The sequence below is a fragment of the Narcine bancroftii genome, chromosome 1 (genome assembly GCF_036971445.1).
Source record: "Narcine bancroftii isolate sNarBan1 chromosome 1, sNarBan1.hap1, whole genome shotgun sequence".
Lineage (NCBI taxonomy): Eukaryota > Metazoa > Chordata > Chondrichthyes > Torpediniformes > Narcinidae > Narcine > Narcine bancroftii.
In genome coordinates this window covers 158105326-158130658 of record NC_091469.1, presented here as the reverse complement: position 1 = coordinate 158130658, position 25333 = coordinate 158105326, and the positions used below count along the sequence as shown (strand labels likewise).

General features: G+C 43.6%; 1 protein-coding gene across 2 annotated transcripts in view; it reads right to left on the bottom strand.

Moving 5' to 3' along the window:
* LOC138765348 (zinc finger protein 112-like) overlaps window positions 1–17375 on the bottom strand; it is a 106670-nt gene extending 89295 nt beyond the window's left edge. For both annotated transcript variants that reach the window (XR_011358556.1, XM_069942391.1), the window contains exon 1: window positions 17043–17375. The gene's annotated coding sequence lies outside the window, so the exon portion shown is untranslated. The remainder of the gene's footprint in view (window positions 1–17042) is intronic.
* Between the last annotated feature and the right edge of the window lie 7958 nt (window positions 17376–25333).

Here is a 25333-nt window from a genome sequence, read left to right as displayed (position 1 = left end):
AGGACATGTAACAGCAGCATCGTATAATTCAAAAGCAAGAGGAGTGGCTATATTAATTAGCAAAAATGTGCCATTTAAAATAGAAGAGGAAATAATAGATCCAGCAGGGAGATATGTTATGATAAAATGTCAGATATATTCAGAGCTTTGGAATCTACTTAATATATATTCACCTAACGAAGAAGATCAAAAGTTTATGCAAGATATCTTTTTGAAGGTAGCTAATACGCAAGGGAACATACTAATAGGAGGGGATTTCAATCTGAATTTGGATCCAAATATGGATAAAACGGGGAAAACAATTAACAGGAAGAACAAAGTAACCAAATTTATAATTAAATCAATGCAAGAAATGAAACTTGTGGACATATGGAGGAAACAAAACCCAAAAGAAAAGGAATACTCATACTACTCGACTAGACATAAAACATACTCAAGGATAGACCTATTCCTGTTATCAGCCCACATACAAGGGAGAGTTAGGAAAACGGAATATAAAGCTAGACTATTATCGGACCACTCACCCCTGTTATTGGCAATAGAGCTAGAAGACATCCCTCCAAGAATGTATAGATGGAGATTAAACCCCATGCTACTTAAAAGACAGGATTTTAGAGAATTTATTGAAAAACAATTAAAAATGTACTTTGAAGTAAATACGGAATCAGTGGAAGATAAGTTTATACTATGGGACGCAATGAAAGCATTCATTAGAGGGCAAATAATAAGTTATGCAACCAAGATGAAGAAGGACTATAATCAGGAAACAGAGCAGTTGGAAAGGGAAATAATAAACATAGAAAAAAAATTAGCAATAAAGGAAGATACAACCAAAAGAAGAGAATTGGCGGATAAAAAAATAAAATATGAAACATTACAAACATATAAGGTGGAGAAGAATATAATGAAGACAAAACAGAAATATTATGAACTAGGGGAAAAAACACACAAAATCCTAGCATGGCAGCTTAAGACAGAGCAAACTAAGAAAATGGTATTGGCAACAAGGAAAAAAGACAAACAAATTACATATAATCCAAAAGAAATTAAGGAAAACTTCAGAGAATTCTATGAACAATTATACCGAACCGAAAACGAAGGGAAAGAAGGGAAAATAGATGAATTTTTGACTAAAATTGAACTACCAAAACTACAAATAGAGGAACAAAATAAATTAACAGAACCATTTGGAACAGTAGAAATACAAGAGATAATAAAAAATTTACCAAATAATAAGACACCAGGAGAGGATGGACTCCCAATAGAATTCTACAAAACATTTAAAGACCTAATAATACTGCCCCTCCTGGATGTAATCAACCAGATTGATGAGACACAAAACTTACCAGATTCATGTAAAACAGCAATAATTACAGTGATACTAAAACAAGGGAAAGATCCACTCTCACCAGCGTCATATAGACCAATATCTCTGCTAAACACAGATTATAAGATAATAGCTAAACTATTAGCGAACAGATTAGCAGAACAGGTACCGAAAATGGTAAATTTAGACCAAACTGGATTTATCAAAAAAAGACGCACAACAGACAATATTTGTAAATTTATTAACTTAATTCATGCAGTAGAAGGAAATAAAGCACCGGCAGTAGCAGTTGCTTTAGACGCAGAGAAGGCCTTCGACAGAGTAGAATGGAATTACTTGTTCAAAGTATTGCAAAAATTCAGTTTACCGGAGAAGTATATTAATTGGATTAAAGCATTATATAAGGGACCGTTAGCGAAAGTGACAGTAAATGGACATGTATCAAAGCAATTTAACTTAAGCAGGTCAACGCGGCAGGGATGCCCACTATCACCATTATTGTTTGCGCTAGCTATAGAACCACTAGCAGAATCGATAAGAAGAGATAATAATATAAAAGGAATAAAAATAAAAGACAGGGAATATAAAATCAGTCTGTTTGCGGATGATGTGATAGTGTACTTAACAGAACCAGAACTATCAATAAAAGAACTATATAAGAAATTGAAGGAATATGGAGAAGTGTCGGGATACAAGATAAACGTAAATAAAAGTGAAGCAATGCCTATGAATAACGCGGATTTCTCAAAATTTAAGGAGGAATCCCCATTCAGATGGCAAACGCAGGCAATAAGATACCTAGGTGTGCAAATAAACAAAAATCTAGGCCAATTATATAAACTCAATTACAATCCACTAATGAAAAAATTACAGGACGATTTAGAGCATTGGAAAGAGCTACCACTAACACTGATAGGAAGGATAAACTGTATTAAAATGAACATTTTTCCAAGGATACTATACTTATTTCAGGCATTGCCAATACAACTGACAGAAAAATTCTTCAAAGAGTTAAAGAAAATAATAAGGAGATTTTTATGGAGAGGGGGGAAACCGAGGATAGCACTAGACAAATTAACAGAATGGTATAAACAAGGAGGCTTACAATTGCCAAACTTCAAAAATTATTATAGAGCCGCACAATTAAGGTACCTATCAGATTTTTATCAAACAAGGGAAAAACCAGACTGGACGAGACTAGAATTAGATAAAATAGGGGAAAAGATACCTGAACACATATTATATAAATGGGACGAAAAATTGGTACAACATAGAACTTCTCCAGTATTACACCATCTCCTCAATATATGGAAGAAGATTCATGTAGAAAGAAATAAAATAAATTACCAAATACCAAAACTAATATTGACGCAAAATAAGCTACTCCCTTTTACAATAGACAACCTTGCCTTTAGAAAATGGGAAAAAAAAGGGATTAAAAGAATAGAAAATTGTTTTTCAGGAAGTAGATTCTTATCCTTTGAACAAATGAGAGATAAGTACAATATAACGGGAGATACAGCGCTGGCATATTACCAACTGAGATCCTACTTGAAAGATAAACTAGGAAGCAACTTGAGTTTACCAGAGGGAAGTAACCTTGAATATGTGATTACAGATACAATGTTAATCAAAAGATTTATAAAAAATATGTATATTAAACTGCAAGAAAAGGAAAATGAGGAAACAAATGGTAAAACTAAACAAAAATGGGAACAAGATTTAAATATAAAGATAAAAAAGGAAACATGGGAGAAGTTATGCTCTGGAACGATGAGAAATACAATAAATACGAGGCTGCGTATGATACAATATAATTGGTTACACAGACTATACATTACACCGCAAAAGTTAAATAAATGGGACCCAACAGTATCTGATAGATGTTTTCGATGTAAAAAAGAAAGGGGAACAACAATTCATGCAATCTGGACATGTGAGAGAGTAGAAAAATTTTGGGATGATCTCAATCAGATATTAAATAAAATAACAGAAAACAATATACCAAAGAATCCAGAGATCTTTCTCCTAAGTAACATAAAAAATAAAGAATTTGGAATTGACTTGGAGGATGCACAAAAAAGATTTGTTAAGATAGCCCTAGCTGTAGCAAAAAAATGTATTATGTCAACCTGGAAATTGGAAGATAATTTGAAAATACAACAATGGTATATAGAAATGAATAAATGTATTCCATTAGAAAAAATAACATATAGTTTAAGAAATAATATTGAAATATTCGAACAAGTATGGGAGCCTTACATTAAATACAATAGCGAAAACCTACCGGGAACAAACATTACCTAAGTTGATGGAAGGAGAAGAGAAGAAAAGAATGGACTCAGTAGAATTTCTGGTGTATTTTTGTTGAATGACAACATTGTCTAACTGAATTAATGCAACCTAGATTGTATAACTAAAATGGATGAGAGGGGGGGGGGATGGGGGGGTGGCTTGGGAGGAGGGAGGGGGGAGGGAGAAAAAGTCACTGTAAATGTGTGGAAAAGAAAAAGTGTATACCATGGCTATTGTGATTTATGGTGTGAAAAATAAAAAATTTATAAAAAAAAAAAAAAAAAAAAAAAAAAAAAAGAAATTGAAGGAATATGGAGAAATATCGGGGTACAAGATCGACGCAAATAAAAGTGAAGCGATGCCAATGAGTAATGTGGATTATACAAAATTTAAAAAAGAATCACCATTTAAATGGCAAACACAAGCAATCCAATACCTAGGTATTAGATTAGATAATAATTTAAGCCACTTGTACAAATTAAATTATCAGCCACTAATAAAGAAATTGCAGGAAGACTTCGAACATTGGAAAGAATTACCCTTAATGTTGATAGGGAGGGTAAATTGCATTAAAATTAATATCTTCCAAGGATACAATACTTATTTCAATCGTTGCCAATTCCCTTAACAGAGAAATTCTTTAATAATGAACTAAAGAGAATAATAAGGAAATTTTTATGGAAAGGGGGGAAACCGAGGATAGTGTTAGATAAATTAACAGAGAGGTACAACCAAGGTGGTTTGCAGTTTCCAAACTTTAAAAATTATTATAGAGGTGCACAATTAAGGTATTTAGCAGATCTGTATCAGACAAAAGAAAAACCAGATTGGATTAAGATAGAGCTAGATAAAATAGGGGAGAAGGTCATGGAGCAAAACCTCCCACTTTATGTGGGATGAAAAGCTGATACGATATAAAAGCTCACCAGTACTGCATCATTTACTCAATATATGGAAGAAGATTCACTTAGAAAGGAAAAAAAACAAATTACCAACTACCAAAATTATTATTAACACAAAATCAACTAATCCCTTTCACAATAGATAATCTTTCCTTTAGAGAATGGGAGAGAAAAGGAATTAAAAGAATAGAAAATTGTTTTTTGGGAAATAATTTATTAACATGTGAACAAATGAAGTACAAATATGGAATAACTCACGGAACAATGTTTGCAGACCACCAACTGAAAACCTACTTGAAGGACAAATTGGGAAGCAGACTGAGGTTACCAGAAGGAAGCGGCTTTGAATATGTGATTACGGACACAATGATAATTAAAAGATTTATAACGATCATGTACATCAAACTGCAAGAGAAGGAAAATGAGGAAATAAGCTGTAAACTCGAACAAAAGTGGGAAAAAGATTTAAACAGAAAGATAAAAAATGAAACATGGGAAAAGTTATGCTCTGGAACTATGAAGAATATAATAAACACGAGGTTACACATGATACAATATAATTGGTTACATCACGCCCCAAAAGTTAAATAAATGGGACCCAACAGTATCAGACAGATGTTTTCGCTGAAAGAAGGAAACGGGAACAACAGTACATGCAATTTGGACATGTGAGAAAGTGAAAAAGTTTTGGGAAGATCTAAATCAGGTATTAAATAAAATCACAAAAAGCAACAAACCAAAAAATCCAGAGATCTTCCTCCTAAGTAATATAAGAAGTAAAGAATTAGGCCTCAAACTGGATGGAGCACAAAAAAGATTTATTATGATAGCCTTAGCTGTAGCAAAAAAATGTATAATGTCAACCTGGAAATCAGAAGAGAGCCTGAGAATACAGCAATGGTACTTGGAAATGAATAAATGTATTCCATTGGAAAAAATAACATATAATTTAAAAAATAACATCACATTATTTGAACAAATTTGGGAACTCTACATGGAACACAACAGAGAGGGCCTACCGCGGACCTCCATCCACTAAAATGATAGAATGAGAAGACGAAATGACCTGACCCAGTGTGTAAAAGTAGATGATACAAATTTATTCTCATTGTTGACCACCGCCAGTGGGCTGATAACGCCTCAAACCGTGCATCTTGGCGCCTCACAGTTTGGCGGGCAGCAGCCTCCTTTGAAGAAGACCGCAGAGCCCACCTCACTGACAAAAGGCAAAGGAGGAAAAACCCAACACCCAACCCCAACCAACCAATTTTCCCTTGCAACCGCTGCAATCGTGTCTGCCTGTCCCGCATCGGACTGGTCAGCCACAAACGAGCCTGCAGCTGACGTGGACTTTTTTACCCCCTCCATAAATCTTCGTCCGCGAAGCCAAGCCAAAGAGAATTGTAATGTATAATGAGTGGGTAGGGAGGGGGGTGGGAAGGAGGTAGAGAAGGGAGGGGGAAAAAGGGGAGAAAATGACACTGTGTATATTCAAGAGGGAAATGTTTGTGTGTATTTTGGTTAATATGGTTCATAGTTTGAAAAATTTAAAAAAAAAATAAAGGACATTGTTTGTCCTGCTGGAGCTTCTTGAGCACCTTGTGTTTTTACAACATCAGTATAGATGTTAACAGAATAGCCAGCAGGTAAAATCACGCACAGATGAGTGCAAAAGGTTCAGCTTTTTGAGCAGATATTTAAAAGATTAGTGGGTAATTAAGCATGATCTTGTGGCACTGTAAAGAATTCTGGGAGGTTTTGCATTGAATGTGGCCAACTCTTCTTGCTATGGATTATGGGATTGTAACTCTTGATGAACTTTTAACTAGAGTGAACTTTCTTGTTCAGTTTCTATAAAAAAACACTTAAGGTTTATATTTCCCCAGAAGGGCTGTCAAATAAATCAGTTGCAATGGTTCTCATATCAAGAAAGAGCAACAGTTCTACATCTGTAGGAGACATTGGTTGTGACAGTGTTGAATGAGTGATTGAAGATAAGAAGTCATTAAGAAACTCTAAGTCGGGGGAGTCACGTGATGGAGTAGTGGCCGGACGGTGAACTCCAGCCCTCTCCAGAAAAGTCGGGAAAAACGAGAGAAAATACAAAGGCACAGAAATACAAGTTAAAGAAAAGTGAATATAAAGGTGGAAAGAAGATGGAGACAAAAGGAGAAAAATCAAAATCAACGGAAAGAAGAGAGGAAGAGAAGACAACGGAGGAAAAAGGTGAAGGCCTTACCTGTCCGAAGAGGCCCGCTGCGGAGAGAAGACCCCACTACCTCAGGTCGGTAGAAAGAGAACTACAACAATGGCTCACAGAGCCGAGTAAAAGTGCGCAACCGCGCATGCGCGACTCCTCGCGCATGCGCGATGCGCATACAAAAAAACACACCGACGGGAGGGGGGACCAGCTGGGGAGTCGATCTCCACAGCCGGCAACGACAGCTGCAGAACACCTGCAGCAAGAAGACACCACAGAAGACAATGGAAACAAGAAAGAAGAGGAGGAAAGGGCAGCAAAGAAACAACAGATGGTCAACCTAGAGGAAGAAGAAGAGGAAGAGGAAGAGTACAGGGAAATAGAAGAAGAAAAGATAGGCAAGGTAAAGGAGGTACTTGCTCTTGTTAGAGGATACATGGAGTCATTTAAAGAATGGCAAACACAGGAATTCAATGATTTAAGAAGAAGAATAAACAACACAGAAAAGAAAATAAATAAAATGGATATGACCTTAACAGAAATGGGGAAAAAAATGGACAAGATGGAAGAACGGGCAATAGCAGCAGAAATGGAGGTAGAAGACTTAAAAAAGAAATTGGAGGAATCTAATAAAAAAACTAAAGAGACACAAGAATTACTAGCCCAAAAAATAGATATAATGGAAAATTATAACAGAAGAAATAACATAAAGATAGTGGGCCTTAAGGAAGATGTAGAAGGCAAGAATATGAGGGAGTTTATAAAAGAATGGATCCCTAAGGCCCTAGGATGTCCAGAACTACAGCAAGAAATGGAAATAGAAAGGGCACATAGAGCATTGGCCCCTAAACCACAACCACAACAAAAACCAAGATCTATTGTAGTAAAATTCCTAAGATATACTACAAGAGAAAAGGTGCTGGAGAAGACAATGGAAAAAGTAAGAGAGGGCAACAAACCACTGGAGTATAAAGGGCAAAAAATCTTCATTTATCCAGATATAAGCTTTGAACTCCTAAAGAAGAGAAAAGAGTTCAATGCAGCAAAAGCGATTTTATGGAAGAAAGGATATAAATTTACACTGAAGCATCCTGCGGTATTGAAAATATTTATTCCAGGACAACAAAACAGACTATTCTCGGATCCAGAAGAAGCACGAAAATTTGCAGAACAATTACAAAAATAGACTGAGGGATGAAGACGGGTAATGAGAGCAAAAATTATCACGATTGATATGTATGTGGGTAAAGACAAAAATAGACTGAGGGATGAAGACGGGTAAGGAGGGTAAAAATGACCACGATTGATATGTATGCGGGTAAAGAGGTATAAGAGTGAATAGAGACAACGGGCATATGTGAAAGTATCTGTAATTAGAGGAAAACATAGAAAGTATAGACAAGAATTAATAAGGGAAGGTAATGGAATAGAGAGAATAAGGAGGGAACTAAAAGAGTGACCTTTGTGACATATAAAAAACGAAATCTTTTCTGGGGGGGGCTGGGTGGGGGGAAAAGAGCGGTCACTGCAAAATCAGTTGACGCTTGCGAGTGGATTCGCAAATCCAAATGGAGAGGGGAGATGTGGTTGTCCGACAAGGGATAAAGGGCAACTCAGGAGGGGAAGGGGAGATTGGGGATAAAGAAGATAGAAATAGGAGAATAAGGAAAATGTTGGATGTTGTAGGAATGTTGTCTGGTAAAGAGTTGAAAATAAGAAAACAGAAATGGAAAAGGAGGAAAGGTAATGATGGAAAAACGGAAAGAGAAGATAAACAAAATATAAAATGGCTACGCTGAACTATATGACTCTAAATATTAATGGAATACATAACCAAATTAAAAGGAAGAAACTACTAAATTTACTGAAAAAGGAAAAAATAGATATAGCATTTGTCCAAGAAACACATTTAACTGAATTGGAGCACAAGAAATTAAAGAGAGATTGGGTAGGACATGTAACAGCAGCATCGTATAATTCAAAAGCAAGAGGAGTGGCTATATTAATTAGCAAAAATGTGCCATTTAAAATAGAAGAGGAAATAATAGATCCAGCAGGGAGATATGTTATGATAAAATGTCAGATATATTCAGAGCTTTGGAATCTACTTAATATATATTCACCTAACGAAGAAGATCAAAAGTTTATGCAAGATATCTTTTTGAAGGTAGCTAATACGCAAGGGAACATACTAATAGGAGGGGATTTCAATCTGAATTTGGATCCAAATATGGATAAAACGGGGAAAAAAATTAACAGGAAGAACAAAGTAACCAAATTTATAATTAAATCAATGCAAGAAATGAAACTTGTGGACATATGGAGGAAACAAAACCCAAAAGAAAAGGAATACTCATACTACTCGACTAGACATAAAACATACTCAAGGATAGACCTATTCCTGTTATCAGCCCACATACAAGGGAGAGTTAGGAAAACGGAATATAAAGCTAGACTATTATCGGACCACTCACCCCTGTTATTGGCAATAGAGCTAGAAGACATCCCTCCAAGAATGTATAGATGGAGATTAAACCCCATGCTACTTAAAAGACAGGATTTTAGAGAATTTATTGAAAAACAATTAAAAATGTACTTTGAAGTAAATACGGAATCAGTGGAAGATAAGTTTATACTATGGGACGCAATGAAAGCATTCATTAGAGGGCAAATAATAAGTTATGCAACCAAGATGAAGAAGGACTATAATCAGGAAACAGAGCAGTTGGAAAGGGAAATAATAAACATAGAAAAAAAATTAGCAATAAAGGAAGATACAACCAAAAGAAGAGAATTGGCGGATAAAAAAATAAAATATGAAACATTACAAACATATAAGGTGGAGAAGAATATAATGAAGACAAAACAGAAATATTATGAACTAGGGGAAAAAACACACAAAATCCTAGCATGGCAGCTTAAGACAGAGCAAACTAAGAAAACGGTATTGGCAACAAGGAAAAAAGACAAACAAATTACATATAATCCAAAAGAAATTAAGGAAAACTTCAGAGAATTCTATGAACAATTATACCGAACCGAAAACGAAGGGAAAGAAGGGAAAATAGATGAATTTTTGACTAAAATTGAACTACCAAAACTACAAATAGAGGAACAAAATAAATTAACAGAACCATTTGGAACAGTAGAAATACAAGAGATAATAAAAAATTTACCAAATAATAAGACACCAGGAGAGGATGGACTCCCAATAGAATTCTACAAAACATTTAAAGACCTAATAATACCGCCCCTCCTGGATGTAATCAACCAGATTGATGAGACACAAAACTTACCAGATTCATGTAAAACAGCAATAATTACAGTGATACTAAAACAAGGGAAAGATCCACTCTCACCAGCGTCATATAGACCAATATCTTTGCTAAACACAGATTATAAGATAATAGCTAAACTATTAGCGAACAGATTAGCAGAACAGGTACCGAAAATGGTAAATTTAGACCAAACTGGATTTATCAAAAAAAGACGCACAACAGACAATATTTGTAAATTTATTAACTTAATTCATGCAGTAGAAGGAAATAAAGCACCGGCAGTAGCAGTTGCTTTAGACGCAGAGAAGGCCTTCGACAGAGTAGAATGGAATTACTTGTTCAAAGTATTGCAAAAATTCAGTTTACCGGAGAAGTATATTAATTGGATTAAAGCATTATATAAGGGACCGTTAGCGAAAGTGACAGTAAATGGACATGTATCAAAGCAATTTAACTTAAGCAGGTCAACGCGGCAGGGATGCCCACTATCACCATTATTGTTTGCGCTAGCTATAGAACCACTAGCAGAATCGATAAGAAGAGATAATAATATAAAAGGAATAAAAATAAAAGACAGGGAATATAAAATCAGTCTGTTTGCGGATGATGTGATAGTGTACTTAACAGAACCAGAACTATCAATAAAAGAACTATATAAGAAATTGAAGGAATATGGAGAAGTGTCGGGATACAAGATAAACGTAAATAAAAGTGAAGCAATGCCTATGAATAACGCGGATTTCTCAAAATTTAAGGAGGAATCCCCATTCAGATGGCAAACGCAGGCAATAAGATACCTAGGTGTGCAAATAAACAAAAATCTAGGCCAATTATATAAACTCAATTACAATCCACTAATGAAAAAACTACAGGACGATTTAGAGCATTGGAAAGAGCTACCACTAACACTGATAGGAAGGATAAACTGTATTAAAATGAACATTTTTCCAAGGATACTATACTTATTTCAGGCATTGCCAATACAACTGACAGAAAAATTCTTCAAAGAGTTAAAGAAAATAATAAGGAGATTTTTATGGAGAGGGGGGAAACCGAGGATAGCACTAGACAAATTAACAGAATGGTATAAACAAGGAGGCTTACAATTGCCAAACTTCAAAAATTATTATAGAGCCGCACAATTAAGGTACCTATCAGATTTTTATCAAACAAGGGAAAAACCAGACTGGACGAGACTAGAATTAGATAAAATAGGGGAAAAGATACCTGAACACATATTATATAAATGGGACGAAAAATTGGTACAACATAGAACTTCTCCAGTATTACACCATCTCCTCAATATATGGAAGAAGATACATGTAGAAAGAAATAAAATAAATTACCAAATACCAAAACTAATATTGACGCAAAATAAGCTACTCCCTTTTACAATAGACAACCTTGCCTTTAGAAAATGGGAAAAAAAAGGGATTAAAAGAATAGAAAATTGTTTTTCAGGAAGTAGATTCTTATCCTTTGAACAAATGAGAGATAAGTACAATATAACGGGAGATACAGCGCTGGCATATTACCAACTGAGATCCTACTTGAAAGATAAATTAGGAAGCAACTTGAGTTTACCAGAGGGAAGTAACCTTGAATATGTGATTACAGATACAATGTTAATCAAAAGATTTATAAAAAATATGTATATTAAACTGCAAGAAAAGGAAAATGAGGAAACAAATGGTAAAACTAAACAAAAATGGGAACAAGATTTAAATATAAAGATAAAAAAGGAAACATGGGAGAAGTTATGCTCTGGAACGATGAGAAATACAATAAATACGAGGCTGCGTATGATACAATATAATTGGTTACACAGACTATACATTACACCGCAAAAGTTAAATAAATGGGACCCAACAGTATCTGATAGATGTTTTCGATGTAAAAAAGAAAGGGGAACAACAATTCATGCAATCTGGACATGTGAGAGAGTAGAAAAATTTTGGGATGATCTCAATCAGATATTAAATAAAATAACAGAAAACAATATACCAAAGAATCCAGAGATCTTTCTCCTAAGTAACATAAAAAATAAAGAATTTGGAATTGACTTGGAGGATGCACAAAAAAGATTTGTTAAGATAGCCCTAGCTGTAGCAAAAAAATGTATTATGTCAACCTGGAAATTGGAAGATAATTTGAAAATACAACAATGGTATATAGAAATGAATAAATGTATTCCATTAGAAAAAATAACATATAGTTTAAGAAATAATATTGAAATATTCGAACAAGTATGGGAGCCTTACATTAAATACAATAGCGAAAACCTACCGGGAACAAACATTACCTAAGTTGATGGAAGGAGAAGAGAAGAAAAAAATGGACTCAGTAGAATTTCTGGTGTATTTTTGTTGAATGACAACATTGTCTAACTGAATTAATGCAACCTAGATTGTATAACTAAAATGGATGAGAGGGGGGAGGGATGGGGGGGTGGCTTGGGAGGAGGGAGGGGGGAGGGAGAAAAAGTCACTGTAAATGTGTGGAAAAGAAAAAGTGTATATCATGGCTATTGTGATTTATGGTGTGAAAAATAAAAAATTAAAAAAAAAAAAAAAAAAAAAAAAAAAAAAAAAAAGAAACTCTAAGTCCATGAACAAATGTGAAAACCATCTCCAATTAGCAGAGTTGTGAGAGGTTAAAAAAAATGGAAAAGAGGAGAGTGCTTGCGCAAGCCACACAGCAGAGGTCAAGGTGTAGCAGAGCCCATTGTGGGGGGTGGGGGGGGGGGTGTTGGGGGGGCAGCAACCCCATGTGGAAAATTGTTGAAAACGTGCACACAAAATTACTAGTTTCCATCCATTAAAAAACTAGTCATTTCAAACCAAATCAGTATTTTTTCCCCAGTGAGCACAGTATATCAGACAGACACTACCATCTGTACCCAGAGGAGCCCCTTCCACATCAACAGGCCGTACCTGCTTGACCTATTTTCAAACCAGAATATCAGGTTATCCTGACCCCAAGCAGTACTTGCCCATAACTAGCACTGAGCATACCAAGCAGTGCCCTTGCCCAATTTACATCCAATTCCCAAGTAGTAATTACTACCCTGTCCTCAATCCCCAGGCAGAGCCCTGCCCAATCTGTAACCATGTCTGCACTGATGTTCATCTATTACTCGGGGATTTTCTTCAGCTAACCTTAAAAGCAATTAGTCTTTCTTTCTCAACTGTTTCTTCACACGAGGGAGCCCAACTGGCATAGGCAGCACGGCATTGCCACACATCGTAAATGCTTTGCAAAAAAGGGGGAGTGCGTGGGGATGTTCCGCCCTGCTGTATTGTAGGAAACGTGGCGGCCAAAGTCACCAGAGTGACATCCTAGCACTGGACGGAACGAGGAGAGGGGAGGGGGTGGGTCAGAGTGGGCTGCGAGGGCACTGATAAAACATGGAGGTGAATCTTAAAAACGCAGAACACGGTTTTAAAAATGTGGAAATCCACGGCATTACGGAAAATTCTCATGCCCGAATTAGTTAGAGCATGTGAAATCATACGTAGACATTAATCCAATTTACTATTTAAACAGACCCATTCCTGTACGGGCTTTGAGAAGAGAATCAGCATTATGGGAATATCACTGATATTTCATTGCCCCCTCCCACCAGTGTTTTTACTGAAGAATTAAAACGGTTTGCATTTTAAATTGGTTCTGTGGTTCTTTGCTGTGTTCTTTATCCACAGATAAGTTTACAGCCCGGGGCAGACTTTAACAAATAAGGGTGAAGAGAAAAAAAGCACTTTCGGGACATTCAAAACCAGAAAACATAGCAGAGACAAAGCGTAATCAATAAAAGAGCTGCCATCCACAAAGGGTTAAGTTGGTCATACAGGGGAACGGAGTTGGAGGAATCTCTCTCTCCCTCCCCCTTTCTCCCTCTCTCTCTGTCTCTCCCCTTCCCCCTCTCTCTCTCCCACACCACCCCCCCCCCCCCCCGCCCCCACTCCGTCTGTAAAGAACAGGGAAAACTGAAGGGGAAACAAGAGATGCAGAAGCCGTCCATTCAGGGAAAGCAGCAGAGAGAAGAGATACAGCAGAGAAACCACAAGGACATGGTGGAGATAGGCCAATATAATCATTAGTCTGTTCCCTGAGACAGCACCCATAAGCTGGCCATGGGATTGGGATCTTTCACCAATTTTTCCTGCTAGCATGGACCGGTCCTTTCTTGTGCACTTTTTTTCCAATTTTTCTCCTACTTGGAACCACTATCTTTGTCCATTTTCTCGCACGGCTTGTTTACACTACCCCCCTCAGCCTCACCTCCGTCCCCCACAAGACCACACATCTTAGCCCAAACAATTAGTCAGAGCTGCACTTACTGTATTCTCCTGGCTGCCTCACCAAATCTCTTCATATCGGTACCTTCTCATCTTTAATCTAATAACTGCACTACACTGAACATTAGAAACTCACTGACCAGTTATCCCCACTCTAAATAGACCGAGTCCTCAGTCCAATTCCCCAGATAGGCCAAGTCCTGACTTCCTGTCCAATTCTCACCCCAAAATAGACTGTCCCCGACTTAGTGGTTGTAGCATAAATAAAAGCTCTCACTACTGGAGGAAAGACAAATGCTTTTATTAGCTTATAACTAAGGGTAGGGTCTCACACTGATCTTCAGAAAGGTTCTGCGTTTAGGCAGGAAACTAGGGTTATATTGAGCAGATGGGGGCGGAGCCGGGAGGCGGGGCCAGCCATCAGCGCAACACACTACCGGTGAATCCCAGTTCACTGCATTCACCCTTTCCTGTAAAATTTAGGGTCTGTGAATGAAGATAGAGAACATGGGTTCAGAAAAAATGGTTGAAAAATATACAGTTATTTACAAATTTACAGATTTAAGTGGTGCTATGGTTTGGAAATCCTGGTGGAGCACCTTAGCACTGGCGGGCCTTGGACTCCTTGGGTCTCCTGGTTCCCTTGTGAGGGAGGAGAGGCGGGCTGGGTCTGTGGCTCAAAGGTGGAGAGGGATGCACTTTCCTCCTGAACCGGATCCCCGAGGCCCTGAGTAGGAGTGGTGAGAATGAGCTCCATGGTTCGCAGGGCACCTGAGGCAACGGACCGGACCCTCTGTTCCGGCGGGTGCCAAGTCCCTGATGGAGACGGTGTCCTCCCTGCCATCCAGGTACTCCACATAGGCGTACTTGGGATTGGCATGGAGCCGTTTCACCCTCTCCACCAAGGGATCGGTCTTGCTTCTCCTCACGTGCTTCCTGAGAAGGACTGAACCAGGAGTGGTGAGCCAGGTTGGAAGTGTAGTTCCTGATGCTGACCTTCTTTCGAAAGTGAATAGGAGCTCGTGAGGAGTGGCGTTGGTGGCGGTACATAGTAGTAACTGGATGGAATGGAGCACCATAGGGAGAACTTCCTGTCAGCATGAGTCTGGAAGGCCTTATGATTTCAGGGCCAGTTTGACAGCCTTCCAGACCTTGGCGTTCTCCTTTTCAACTAAAATACACTAACCTCCTCCAATCTGTATTCCTTCCTGCAGGTCCTTTTGTAGACCGGTATTCCGGTCCACCTCAGGGGACGACTGTACCACCAGGTGTAAAAGTTCACTTCAATGAACAGACACGTGTGGTGTCCTACTGCAGGGGGCGATCTCTGTACCTGCAGGAAGGCCACCTCAGGGGCCGACTCAACCTGGCCGGCTGTCAATCAGCCGACCTGACTATAGACCTGAGCTGGCCCCTCTGAGCTGATCACACAGGGAGCCACCAAGGCTTGAACTGGTGTTCAGACTTTTACTTGCTTGCTGGTACCTCAGCCCACCACAATACGAAAGGGTTTTTAATCAACTTACATCTAGATGGGAGCAGCAGGACAGATCACCCAGGGTATTGCATATATTATGTACATCTTGACCACGCACTCAAAGCACGGTTACACATCCAAGGTTTTTATAACATTCTCGGTACTTAAACACATTAGTCAGTTAAACTCAAGTCCAGCTGCAACAGTGGGATAGTTGTGTTCAATTTCATTCATTCTAAATTGTGATTATGTATTTTTTGTGTTCCAGCATTTTCAACCTATTTAAACGTACTCCTTATCGAGAGTTGTTTTTCAAATTGTTTAAAGGCATTCTTTGGTTGATATAATCATTCACATCCTAAACAGTCTTGCCTCGTAAGGACATTCTGCAGTTGATATTATCGTTCAGTTAACAATTCAGTTCAAGTTATTCTACCTAAAATTTTCTAAAAGTATTGTATCAATCAACGTTATCACAGGGGATTGACAATGGGTGATCAAGGGGCCCTATCTCCCTCGGTTTCTCGGACACCGGCAGCCTGAACTTCATCCGTGATTCCTGTCAATTATGCCATATATTAAATTGGACTTGGTTGACTCCAAAACAAATATGAATAAAGCTGCAGAAACAAACTTTAAAAGTCTTTGCAAAGTGTGAGAAGTCTGTTGCAGCATGAAAACACAGCCACAAGCTGCTAACTAACTACTGGTGGCCTCTAAAAATCACAGTTTCGAGTTTCTTATCTCTAGTTTCTGGAACTACTCCTTTTAAGTACACGTTCCTTAAAATTCTCTCAGAACTCTACCAGATAGGGAGCTCCTTATCTGCTCCCAAGCTGCAGGGCAAGAAAGGAATGCAGCCCACAAATGCAGCCACCCCTTCCCCCCCACCCCCCCCCCCCACCCCTCCCAGACACCATTTTAAACCTGAATTTTCATTATTTTCTAAAATCTACTTTCTCCATGGGGTGACGCGTGACCAGTGATTTTCTTTCTCCCCGTTATGATTCAATCGGCGATCCGTGTGCGTCCCCCCCCCCCCCCACCTGCTGCGGCGCCTGGTGTTGCCAGGTGCTCAGATTTCGGGAGCGAAGCAGGCTCGGAACTTGATGGGGAGGGGGTGGCGGAGGTCGCCGGGGAACACCAGGGGCTGTGGGTTCCGATGAGAGGCGCTGGACAAAGCAGGGTCTCTCAGTCTGCCTTACGGTGTGGGGGGGGCGAAGTTAAAGAATTTCACGTCCGTCACATTCGAAAGGTAGTATTACCTGAGAACGATGGAGCGTTTACACCTTACGCAGCCGGCGAAGATGAGACTGATAATGACCCAGGAGAGAGACCCAAGGAAAGGAGCCTCTGTCGCTGCGAGTCCCTGATCCCAACAATGGTCCAGTCCCAGCTATTCCACTGCAAACAGCAACATGGATCAATGAAGCTCTGGTCCAACAGTGAAGCACAAACAAATACCAACAATCACTGCCAGATGATCAGCCAGAACTAAGACCAACTGCTCACGTCACTTATACACTTTAATCTGCCCAAATAGAAACAGAACTTCACAAAATCAACAACCTCCCTTGGACACACAGCACTGGCAGTGTTCCAACATGGCTGCCCCCAACATGTGATCACACCTGACCAATCAGGGTAATTCTCAACCTGAGCTGAACTAACAGCTCGCAGCCAGCAGATGGTGCTGAGACCCAACAGTGAGACACACAAGTCCATCATGTCACCCAGTCCCCGAACTTGTCCCCAGACCGTCCAACATTCTGCTCCCCGCGGACTCTCGCCCGGACCGTCCGACGTTCTGCTCCCCGCGGACTCTCGTCCAGACCGCCCGACGTTCTGCTCCCCGCGGACTCTCGTCCGGACCGCCCGACGTTCTGCTCCACGCGGACTCTCGTCCGGATCGTCCGACATTCTGCTTCCCTGTAAGGTACTGCCAGTCACCACAAAGACTAGTTTGAGGAAACAATGGGCTTTAATACACAGAAGAACCTTGCTGAAGAGCCGAGACCTCCGGGGTGCAGGGGTGGGAGTAGAGTGATGTTCCACTGGCTGGGTGTCTACAGGTGTGGTCACCGATGGACTAGATGGAGAGGGTACCATCTTTGTCGGGGCGATGTCGGTCACAGAACTTAAGGGAGATGCGGTCAGTAACCCGATGGGAGCCGATCGCGTTGGAGGGAGGTCCGCGAGGGATGGTGTCCCAGGTGAGTCCACCACTAATAGCGAGTCCCATTGTAAGGTAGTGTGAAACGCAGGGTAAAAGAGGGTGTAACTGTGGTGGTACACCACCAGCCTACTGCAACCTCTGTACCTGCAGGAGTGTAAGGGGACAGGACAACACCTGGCCAGCTACCAATCAGTCGGCCTGAATGGATCAAGCCCCACCCAATCAGGTGTCAATCACTCTCCAGGATATAAGCCTGCGCCGGCCTCCCAAGGCCTCACGCAAGTTGCTGCAGCTACAGCCAGCCTGGTTCTGTGCAAGTCTTTGTGGATTAAAGCCTGTTGTACAGTCTTTACCTTGTATGTGTCTGATTCTGTTTAACAGCACAGTGGGCTGATATTGCCTCAAACCGTGCATCTTGGCGCCTCACAGTTCGGCAGGCAGCAACCTCCTTTGAAGAAGACCGCAGAGCCCACCTCACTGACAAAAGACAAAGGAGGAAAAACCCAACACCCAACCCCAACCAACCAATTTTCCCTTGCAACTGCTGCAACCGTGCCTGCTTGTCCCGCATTGGACTTGTCAGTCACCAACAATCCTGCAGCAGACGTGGACATACCCCTCCATAAATCTTCGTCCACGAAGCCAAGCCAAAGAAAGAAAGACACCACAATTTAATCCACAAAATTTTCCCACGGCTGCCATGGAAAAACCCACGCCACCCGGAAGCCCAGACATGCTTCAAGATCTGGCAGCACGCAGTCAGACAATCATCAAGGCACACGAAGGCGACATCCTGGACTCCGATCAGAAGAGGTTGATCCTACACCAGTCAAAGCTGGGTCCCCATGCCTTCCTGGTAACCAAAGGCTGCTCCACATACAAGAATGCAATGGACACTCTCGAGAACTTGTACAACCCCCCCATGAATGTGGTCTGTGCAAGGTACCTCCTCAACACCCGAGCCCAGCAACCCAGGGAGACGTCCGAGTCTTACCTGGGACACTTGCGAGAGTTGGCCCGACCATGTCTGGCTGAACCCGGGGTAGGTGCAGAGGCCGAGAGGCTGATCCAGGATGCCTTCATCCGAGGTCTACACTCAAGGGCCATCCAGCAGAAGCTGCTGGAAGACAAGATCTATGCCCTAACCTGGACTGTGGAAGCGGACCCTGGAAGCAGCAGCCCTGCACATCAAAGCCTGCAATTCCAGGTTTACCCAGGCTCCCTCATACCCCTCTCACACTGCAGCTGCAGCCCCAGGCCGAGATGGGGAGGAGAACGTCGCTGCAGCAGGCTCCCGGCGCCCCTGTAAGTACTGTGGGTCCTGATGTGGGTCAGATAGACAATTGCGCCAAAACTGCCCAGCTAGGAACCAGTATTGTTCTCGAGGCGGCAAGAAAGGGCACTTTGCAAAAGTGTGCCTCTCTAAACCTGCTGGCAGCTCAGTGGCACTCTATGGCCTCTCTACTTCCCCCGCAGACCCCCCTACGTGCGTGTGCTGGCAGCGCCATTGTCCTCGCGACGACTTGCGCCTTCCCCGACTTTGACCACGCAACATCCGGCCCCGCCATTAACCGTCTCAGTGTGTGCCCCGAGCATCTGCACCAGCCCTCGCCCTTGCTGAGAACTACAGTGATGTCACTTCCGGCTCACAGTGTGACGTCACGTCCGGCGGACACAACGAAGTCACTGCAGCCGGCCATGATGACGTCACTTCCCCTGGTGCAGTGGACATGGCTGGGGAAGGAGGCCAGCCACGCAGCGGCTCCCCATGTGCTGCCGCCATCTTGGACCAGGCAGCTCCCGACACTGAGGGCCCCTGACAATGTTGAGAACGATGTGGTCAATGTGGGCGATGACCAGGCCACCCTACCAACGCTCCCCATGCCTCCGGGTGCCATCAGCTGCTGCACGCCGCATCCAGCAACCGACGCCAACGTGGTCAACACGGGCGATGACCAGGGCGCCCTATCGACGCTCCCCATCCCTCCGGATAGCGGTGACTCCGACTCCAAGATGGTCCTGGTCGCCACCACGCTGACCAGGGACATTCCCCATAATTTCGGGATGGATGTACGAGTCAACGGGCAGGTAACAAAGGGCCTGTTGGACAGTGGCAACACCAAGAGCTTCATTCACCCAAGCATGGCCCACTCCCTAAGCTTGTCCACCCCACCACCTGCTTGATCACCCTTGCCACCAAGGATAAGACTGTTGATATCCTCGGGCACTGCTCGGTCGATATAATGGTGGGAGGGGAGACTTACATAGGATTCAGGCTCCTGATCATGCCCAAACTCTGTGCACCACTCCTCCTGGGCCTGGATTTCCAGTGCCACCTGCAGAGTGTCACCCTTGCCTTCGGGGGGCCCCAACCTCCACTCACATTGCACAGCACGCCAACCTACCAGCCCCGGCCAACCTGCAGCCTCTCCACACTGTGCATAACCCCACCAGTGCTCTTTCCACATCTTGCGCTGGGCTGCAAGCCGATCGCCACTAGAAGTAGGCGCTATTGCACTGCAGACAGGGACTTCATCAAGGCTTCCTGGCGGAAGGCATTATAGAGCCCAGTAACAGCCTTTGGAGAACCCAAGTCCTGGTGGTCAAAGGGGGAAGTAAGCCGAGGATGATCATGGATTACAGGCAGACGATAATCGGTAAACCCAGCTGGATGCCTACCCCCCGCCGAGGATCACTGATATGGTCAATGAGATTGCCCGCTCCCGGGTTTTCTCCATGATTGACCTGAAGTTGGCATATCACCAAATCCCTATCTACCCGAAGGACAAGCCCTACACTACCTTTGAGGTGGAAGGGCGCCTGTACCAGTTCCACTGGGTTCCTTTTGGGGTCACAAACGGGGTCTCCATCTTCCAGTGTACCGAGGGTTGGCATGAATGAAGTGCACCTCTTCTCCTTATTGTAAGTGAAGTTCAGCTCGCGGCCGCATGGAGGAATTTTTCCAGGTTAGCGTTGAAGTCCTGCTGGTCACGGCCGCAGATAGTGACGTTATCCAGATATGGGAACGTCGCCTTCAGCTTGTGCCAGTCTACCATGCGATCCAACTCCCGCTGGGTTACCTCACAAAAGCGTACTGAGGGTTGGCATGAATGAAGTGCACCTCTTCGACCAACGGGTCAGTCTTATGGCCCCTCACATGGTCCTGGTGTCGCCAACCATGGAGGAATCGAGGAACCATTCACCAATTTCCTTGGGAAGGGAAACATGCATTTGTGAGGATTGGTGTTCGTGGCGGTACAAAGGAGTGAACGGATAGCATGTAATGCCTCTGGCAGGATATCCTGCCAATGCGACATTGGCAGGTCTCTGGACTTCAGGGCCAGGAGCACAGCCTTCCAAACGGTGGCGTTCTCCCTTTCCACCTGTCCATTACCCCTGGGGTTATAACTGGTGGTCCTACTGGTAGCTATGCCTCTGGAGAGAAAATACTGCCACAGCTCCACACTCATGAAGGAGGATCCCCGATCGTTTTGGATGTAATCATGGTACCCGAACAGGGTGAAGATACTGTCTAGTGCCTTAATCACTGTGGCTGAGGTCATATCTGGACAGGGGATCGTGAAAGGGAACTGGGAGAATTCATCAGTAACATTCAGGAAATAAATATTCCTGTTCAATAAGGGAAGGAGGCCCTTGAAATCGATGCTCAGTCGTTTGAATGGGCGAGTGGCCTTAATGAGGTGTGCTTTGTCCAGTCTGTAGAACTGCGGCTTGCATTCAGCGCAGACCCGACAGCGTCCGATCGTGGACCTGACATCCTCGACGGAGTATGGGAGGTTCCGGGTTTGAATAAAGTGGGACAGTCTCATGATTCCGGGGTGGCAGGGGGAGTCATGCAGGGCTTGGAAACAGTCGAGATGCACGCTGGCGCCCGACCCCCGGGTTTGGGCATCAGGCAGATTGTTGAGTGTACCGGGTTGGTACAGGATATCGTAATTATAGGTGGAAAGCTTAATTCTCCACCTGAGGATCTTGTCATTCTTGATTTTACTGCTCTGCTGCGTGTTGAACATGAAGGTGACGGGCTGTTGGTCCGTCAGCAGGGTAAATTGTTCCCCGGCCAGGTAGAGGTGCCAGTGGCGCGCCGTCTCAACAAATGCCTGCGCCTCCTTCTTGACTGAGAAGTGCTATGTCTCAGGGCCATGGAGGGTACAGAAAAAAAAGGCTACTGGCCTGCCTGCCTGGCTATAGTGTGGCGGCCAGCGCGAAATCAGAAGCATTGCTCTCCACCTGAAAAGGGATGGATTCGTCCACAGCATACATCGTGGCCTTCGCGATGTCCTCTCGGATCTGCTGAAAAGCAGCCTGGGCCTCCGCCGATAATGGGATCATTGTGGACCTAAAGAGGGGGTGGACCTTATCAGCAAAGTTGGGCACCCACTGTGCATAGTAGGAAAACAGCCCCAGGCACCTCTTCAGTATGTGGCCTGGGGTCACGTGGGCAGGACAAGGGAGGTGTCAAGGACAGGAAGACACCCGGAGGGCGGGCCAGCCAGTGCACATAATCATATCACCACATTCACCCCCTCCTTTTAAAAAATGGAACCCACCGGAAAAACCACAGAAAACCGGGGGAAATAACAGTAACATCAGTAATAATTAACAGTGGTAATATCAATAGTTATCGCAAAAGGGGCTGGGAGAAGCGGACGCCCCCACCGGCTAGAGGTTTAGCCGCACAGGCGACCTCCTCCTTCTGCCGGAGCGCCGGGGAACCAGCGTGACCGTGCAGCACTCCTCCAGAGAGGGGAGAGTCCGCTGCAAGAACCATCGGGATCAGGGTGCTGGCGGGGGACTCCCAGAGTGATGGGGGGTCCTCTGCTGCTTCACAGGGGGTCTGGTGGCAAGGCAGGTGGCTCGGACTCCAGGGTTGTGCTCTGATGCAGCGCGATCGGATCTGCGGTGTGGTCGGCTGCTGGCAAGGCAGTCTCAGGGTCTCCGGCCTTTGCCAGGTCTCGTATTGGCACAGTGTCCTCGTGGCCATCCGGGTACCTCACAAATGCATATTGAGGATTTACATGTATGAGGTGGACCACTTCAACCAGTGGGTCTGTCTTATGGCCCTTGACGTGCTTCCGAAGCAGAACCGGCCCTGGGGTTGTCAGCCAGGGAGGGATGGAAGAACTATTCGCTGATCTCCTAGGGAAAGCAAAGAGGCGTTCTTGTGGGGTAGTGGTGCACAGTAAAGACCGGATGGCGTGGAGAGCCTCAGGCAAAATGTCCTGCCAGCGGGACACTGGCATATTTTTGGACCTAAGGGCCAGAAGCACCGCCTTCCAGACGGTGCAGTTCTCCCTTTCCACCTGGCCATTACCTCTAGAGTTATAGCTGGTGGTCCTGCTGGTGGCTATACCTCTGGCCACTATGAATGTAGTCGGGGTACCCAAACAGGGTGAAGATGCTGCACAGGGCCTTAATAACCATAGATGAGGTCATATCTGGGCAGGGGATTGCAAAGGGGAACCTGGAGAATTCGTCCATCACCGTCAGGAAGTAGGCGTTCCTATTTGTGCTTGGGAGGGGCCCTTGAAATCAGTGCTGAGTCGATCAAAAGGGCGGGTGGCCTTGATGAGGTGTGCCTTTTCTGGCCGGAAGAACTAAGGCTTACACTCGGTGCAGATTTGGCAGCGTCTGGACGTGGACTGGACATCCTCTACGGAGTACGGGAAGTTCCGAGCCTTAACAAAATGGTACAACCTCGTGACTCCGGGGTGACACAGATTGTCGTGCAAGATCTGGAGGCGATCAAGATTCGCACTGGTCATGTCCCTCAGGATAGGCATCCGGGGGTCATTGAGCTTACCCGGCCAGTACAAGATATCATAGTTGAAAGTGGACCATTCAATTCTCCACCTCACAATTTTGTCATTCTTGATCTTACCCTGCTGTTTAGCACTGAACATGAAGGCCTCTGCCCTCTGGTCAGTCAACAGGGCAAATCTCTTACCGGCCAGGTAGTGCCACCAGTGGCGCACCACCTCAACGATTGCTTGAGCCTCCTTCTTGATGGTGGAGTGCAGGAGTTCAGGACCATGCAGGAAGAAAATGCTACCAGCCTGCCTACCTCATTTAATATAGTGGCCAGTGCAAAATCTGAGGCATCGCTCTCCATCTGGAAGGGGACAGATTCATCCATGGCATGCACAGTGACCTTAGCGATATTTCCGTGAATTTGGTCAAAAGCAGTCTGGGCCTCCGTCAATAATGGGAAGGTGGTTCTACGAATTAGGGGGTGGGCTTTATCGGCGTAGTTGGGCACCCATTGTGCATAATTTGAGAACCACCCCAGGCACTTCTTAAGTGACTTCAGGGTGTTCGGGACAGGGAGCTCCGTGAGGGGTCCCATCCGGTCAAGGTCGGGAACAATGAACCATATGCCACAATGCATCCAAGAAGGGCCAGGCACTCCATGTTGAACACACACTTCTCCTTGTTGTATGTCAGGTTGAGGGACTTGGCCGCACGCAAGAACTTTGCGAGATTTGTGTCGTGGTCCTGCTGGTCATGGCCACAAATGGTGACACTGTCAAGGTAGGGGAATGATGGCGTCAGCCCGTGTTCCTCCACCATTCGGTCCATCACTCTCTGAAAGGCATAAACACCGTTAGTAACACCAAAGGATACCTGCAGGAAGTGGAAAAGTTTTCCATTGGCCTCGAATCCTGTGTAGATTCGATCGCTCGGACGGAGGGGAAGTTGATGGTAAGTCAGTGGTTGAAAAAAACTGTACTTTGGGACCTTATTGACCAAGTTGGCTATACGGGGTAGCGGGTACGTGTCCAACTGAGTGAAGTGGTTGATGGTCTGACTGTAATCAATTACCATTTGGGGCTTGCCCGCACCTCTGACCACGAGGACCTGCACCCTCCAGGGACTGGTGGAAGGGGCGATGACCCCCTTTGTCAGGAATCACTGAACCTCAGCCCGGATGAATTGCATGTCCTCTTGGTGGCAATCGGTTTCCAATCCAGGATGAGGTTTGTGAACAGTGACGGGAGAAGGGGCACCCTTAAGGTGGTGAGACCACAGGACAGTACTGGGGACTGAGCATCCGGTTGGGGATGGGCGTCCGAAAGCTGGGGGTTGTCCGCGATCGACACCGCGTGGCACTGGGCTGAGTCCAAAGTCCTGATCAAGTCGATAGCCTTTTTGAGTGGGAGCTGGCCCTCCTCAAGGAGTCATTGTCGGATATAATCCAACCTCAACCCCGACACGCAGGCGTCTCAGATCAGCTCTTTCACGCACTGGGTCAGCAATATTGTGGCCGTTGGATCCTGCAGACTGTCTTTTCCCAGTGTGACTAGGGACCAGAAAAACTCTTCAGTGGACTCATCTGGCTGTTTTTTGGGAACGCCAGCA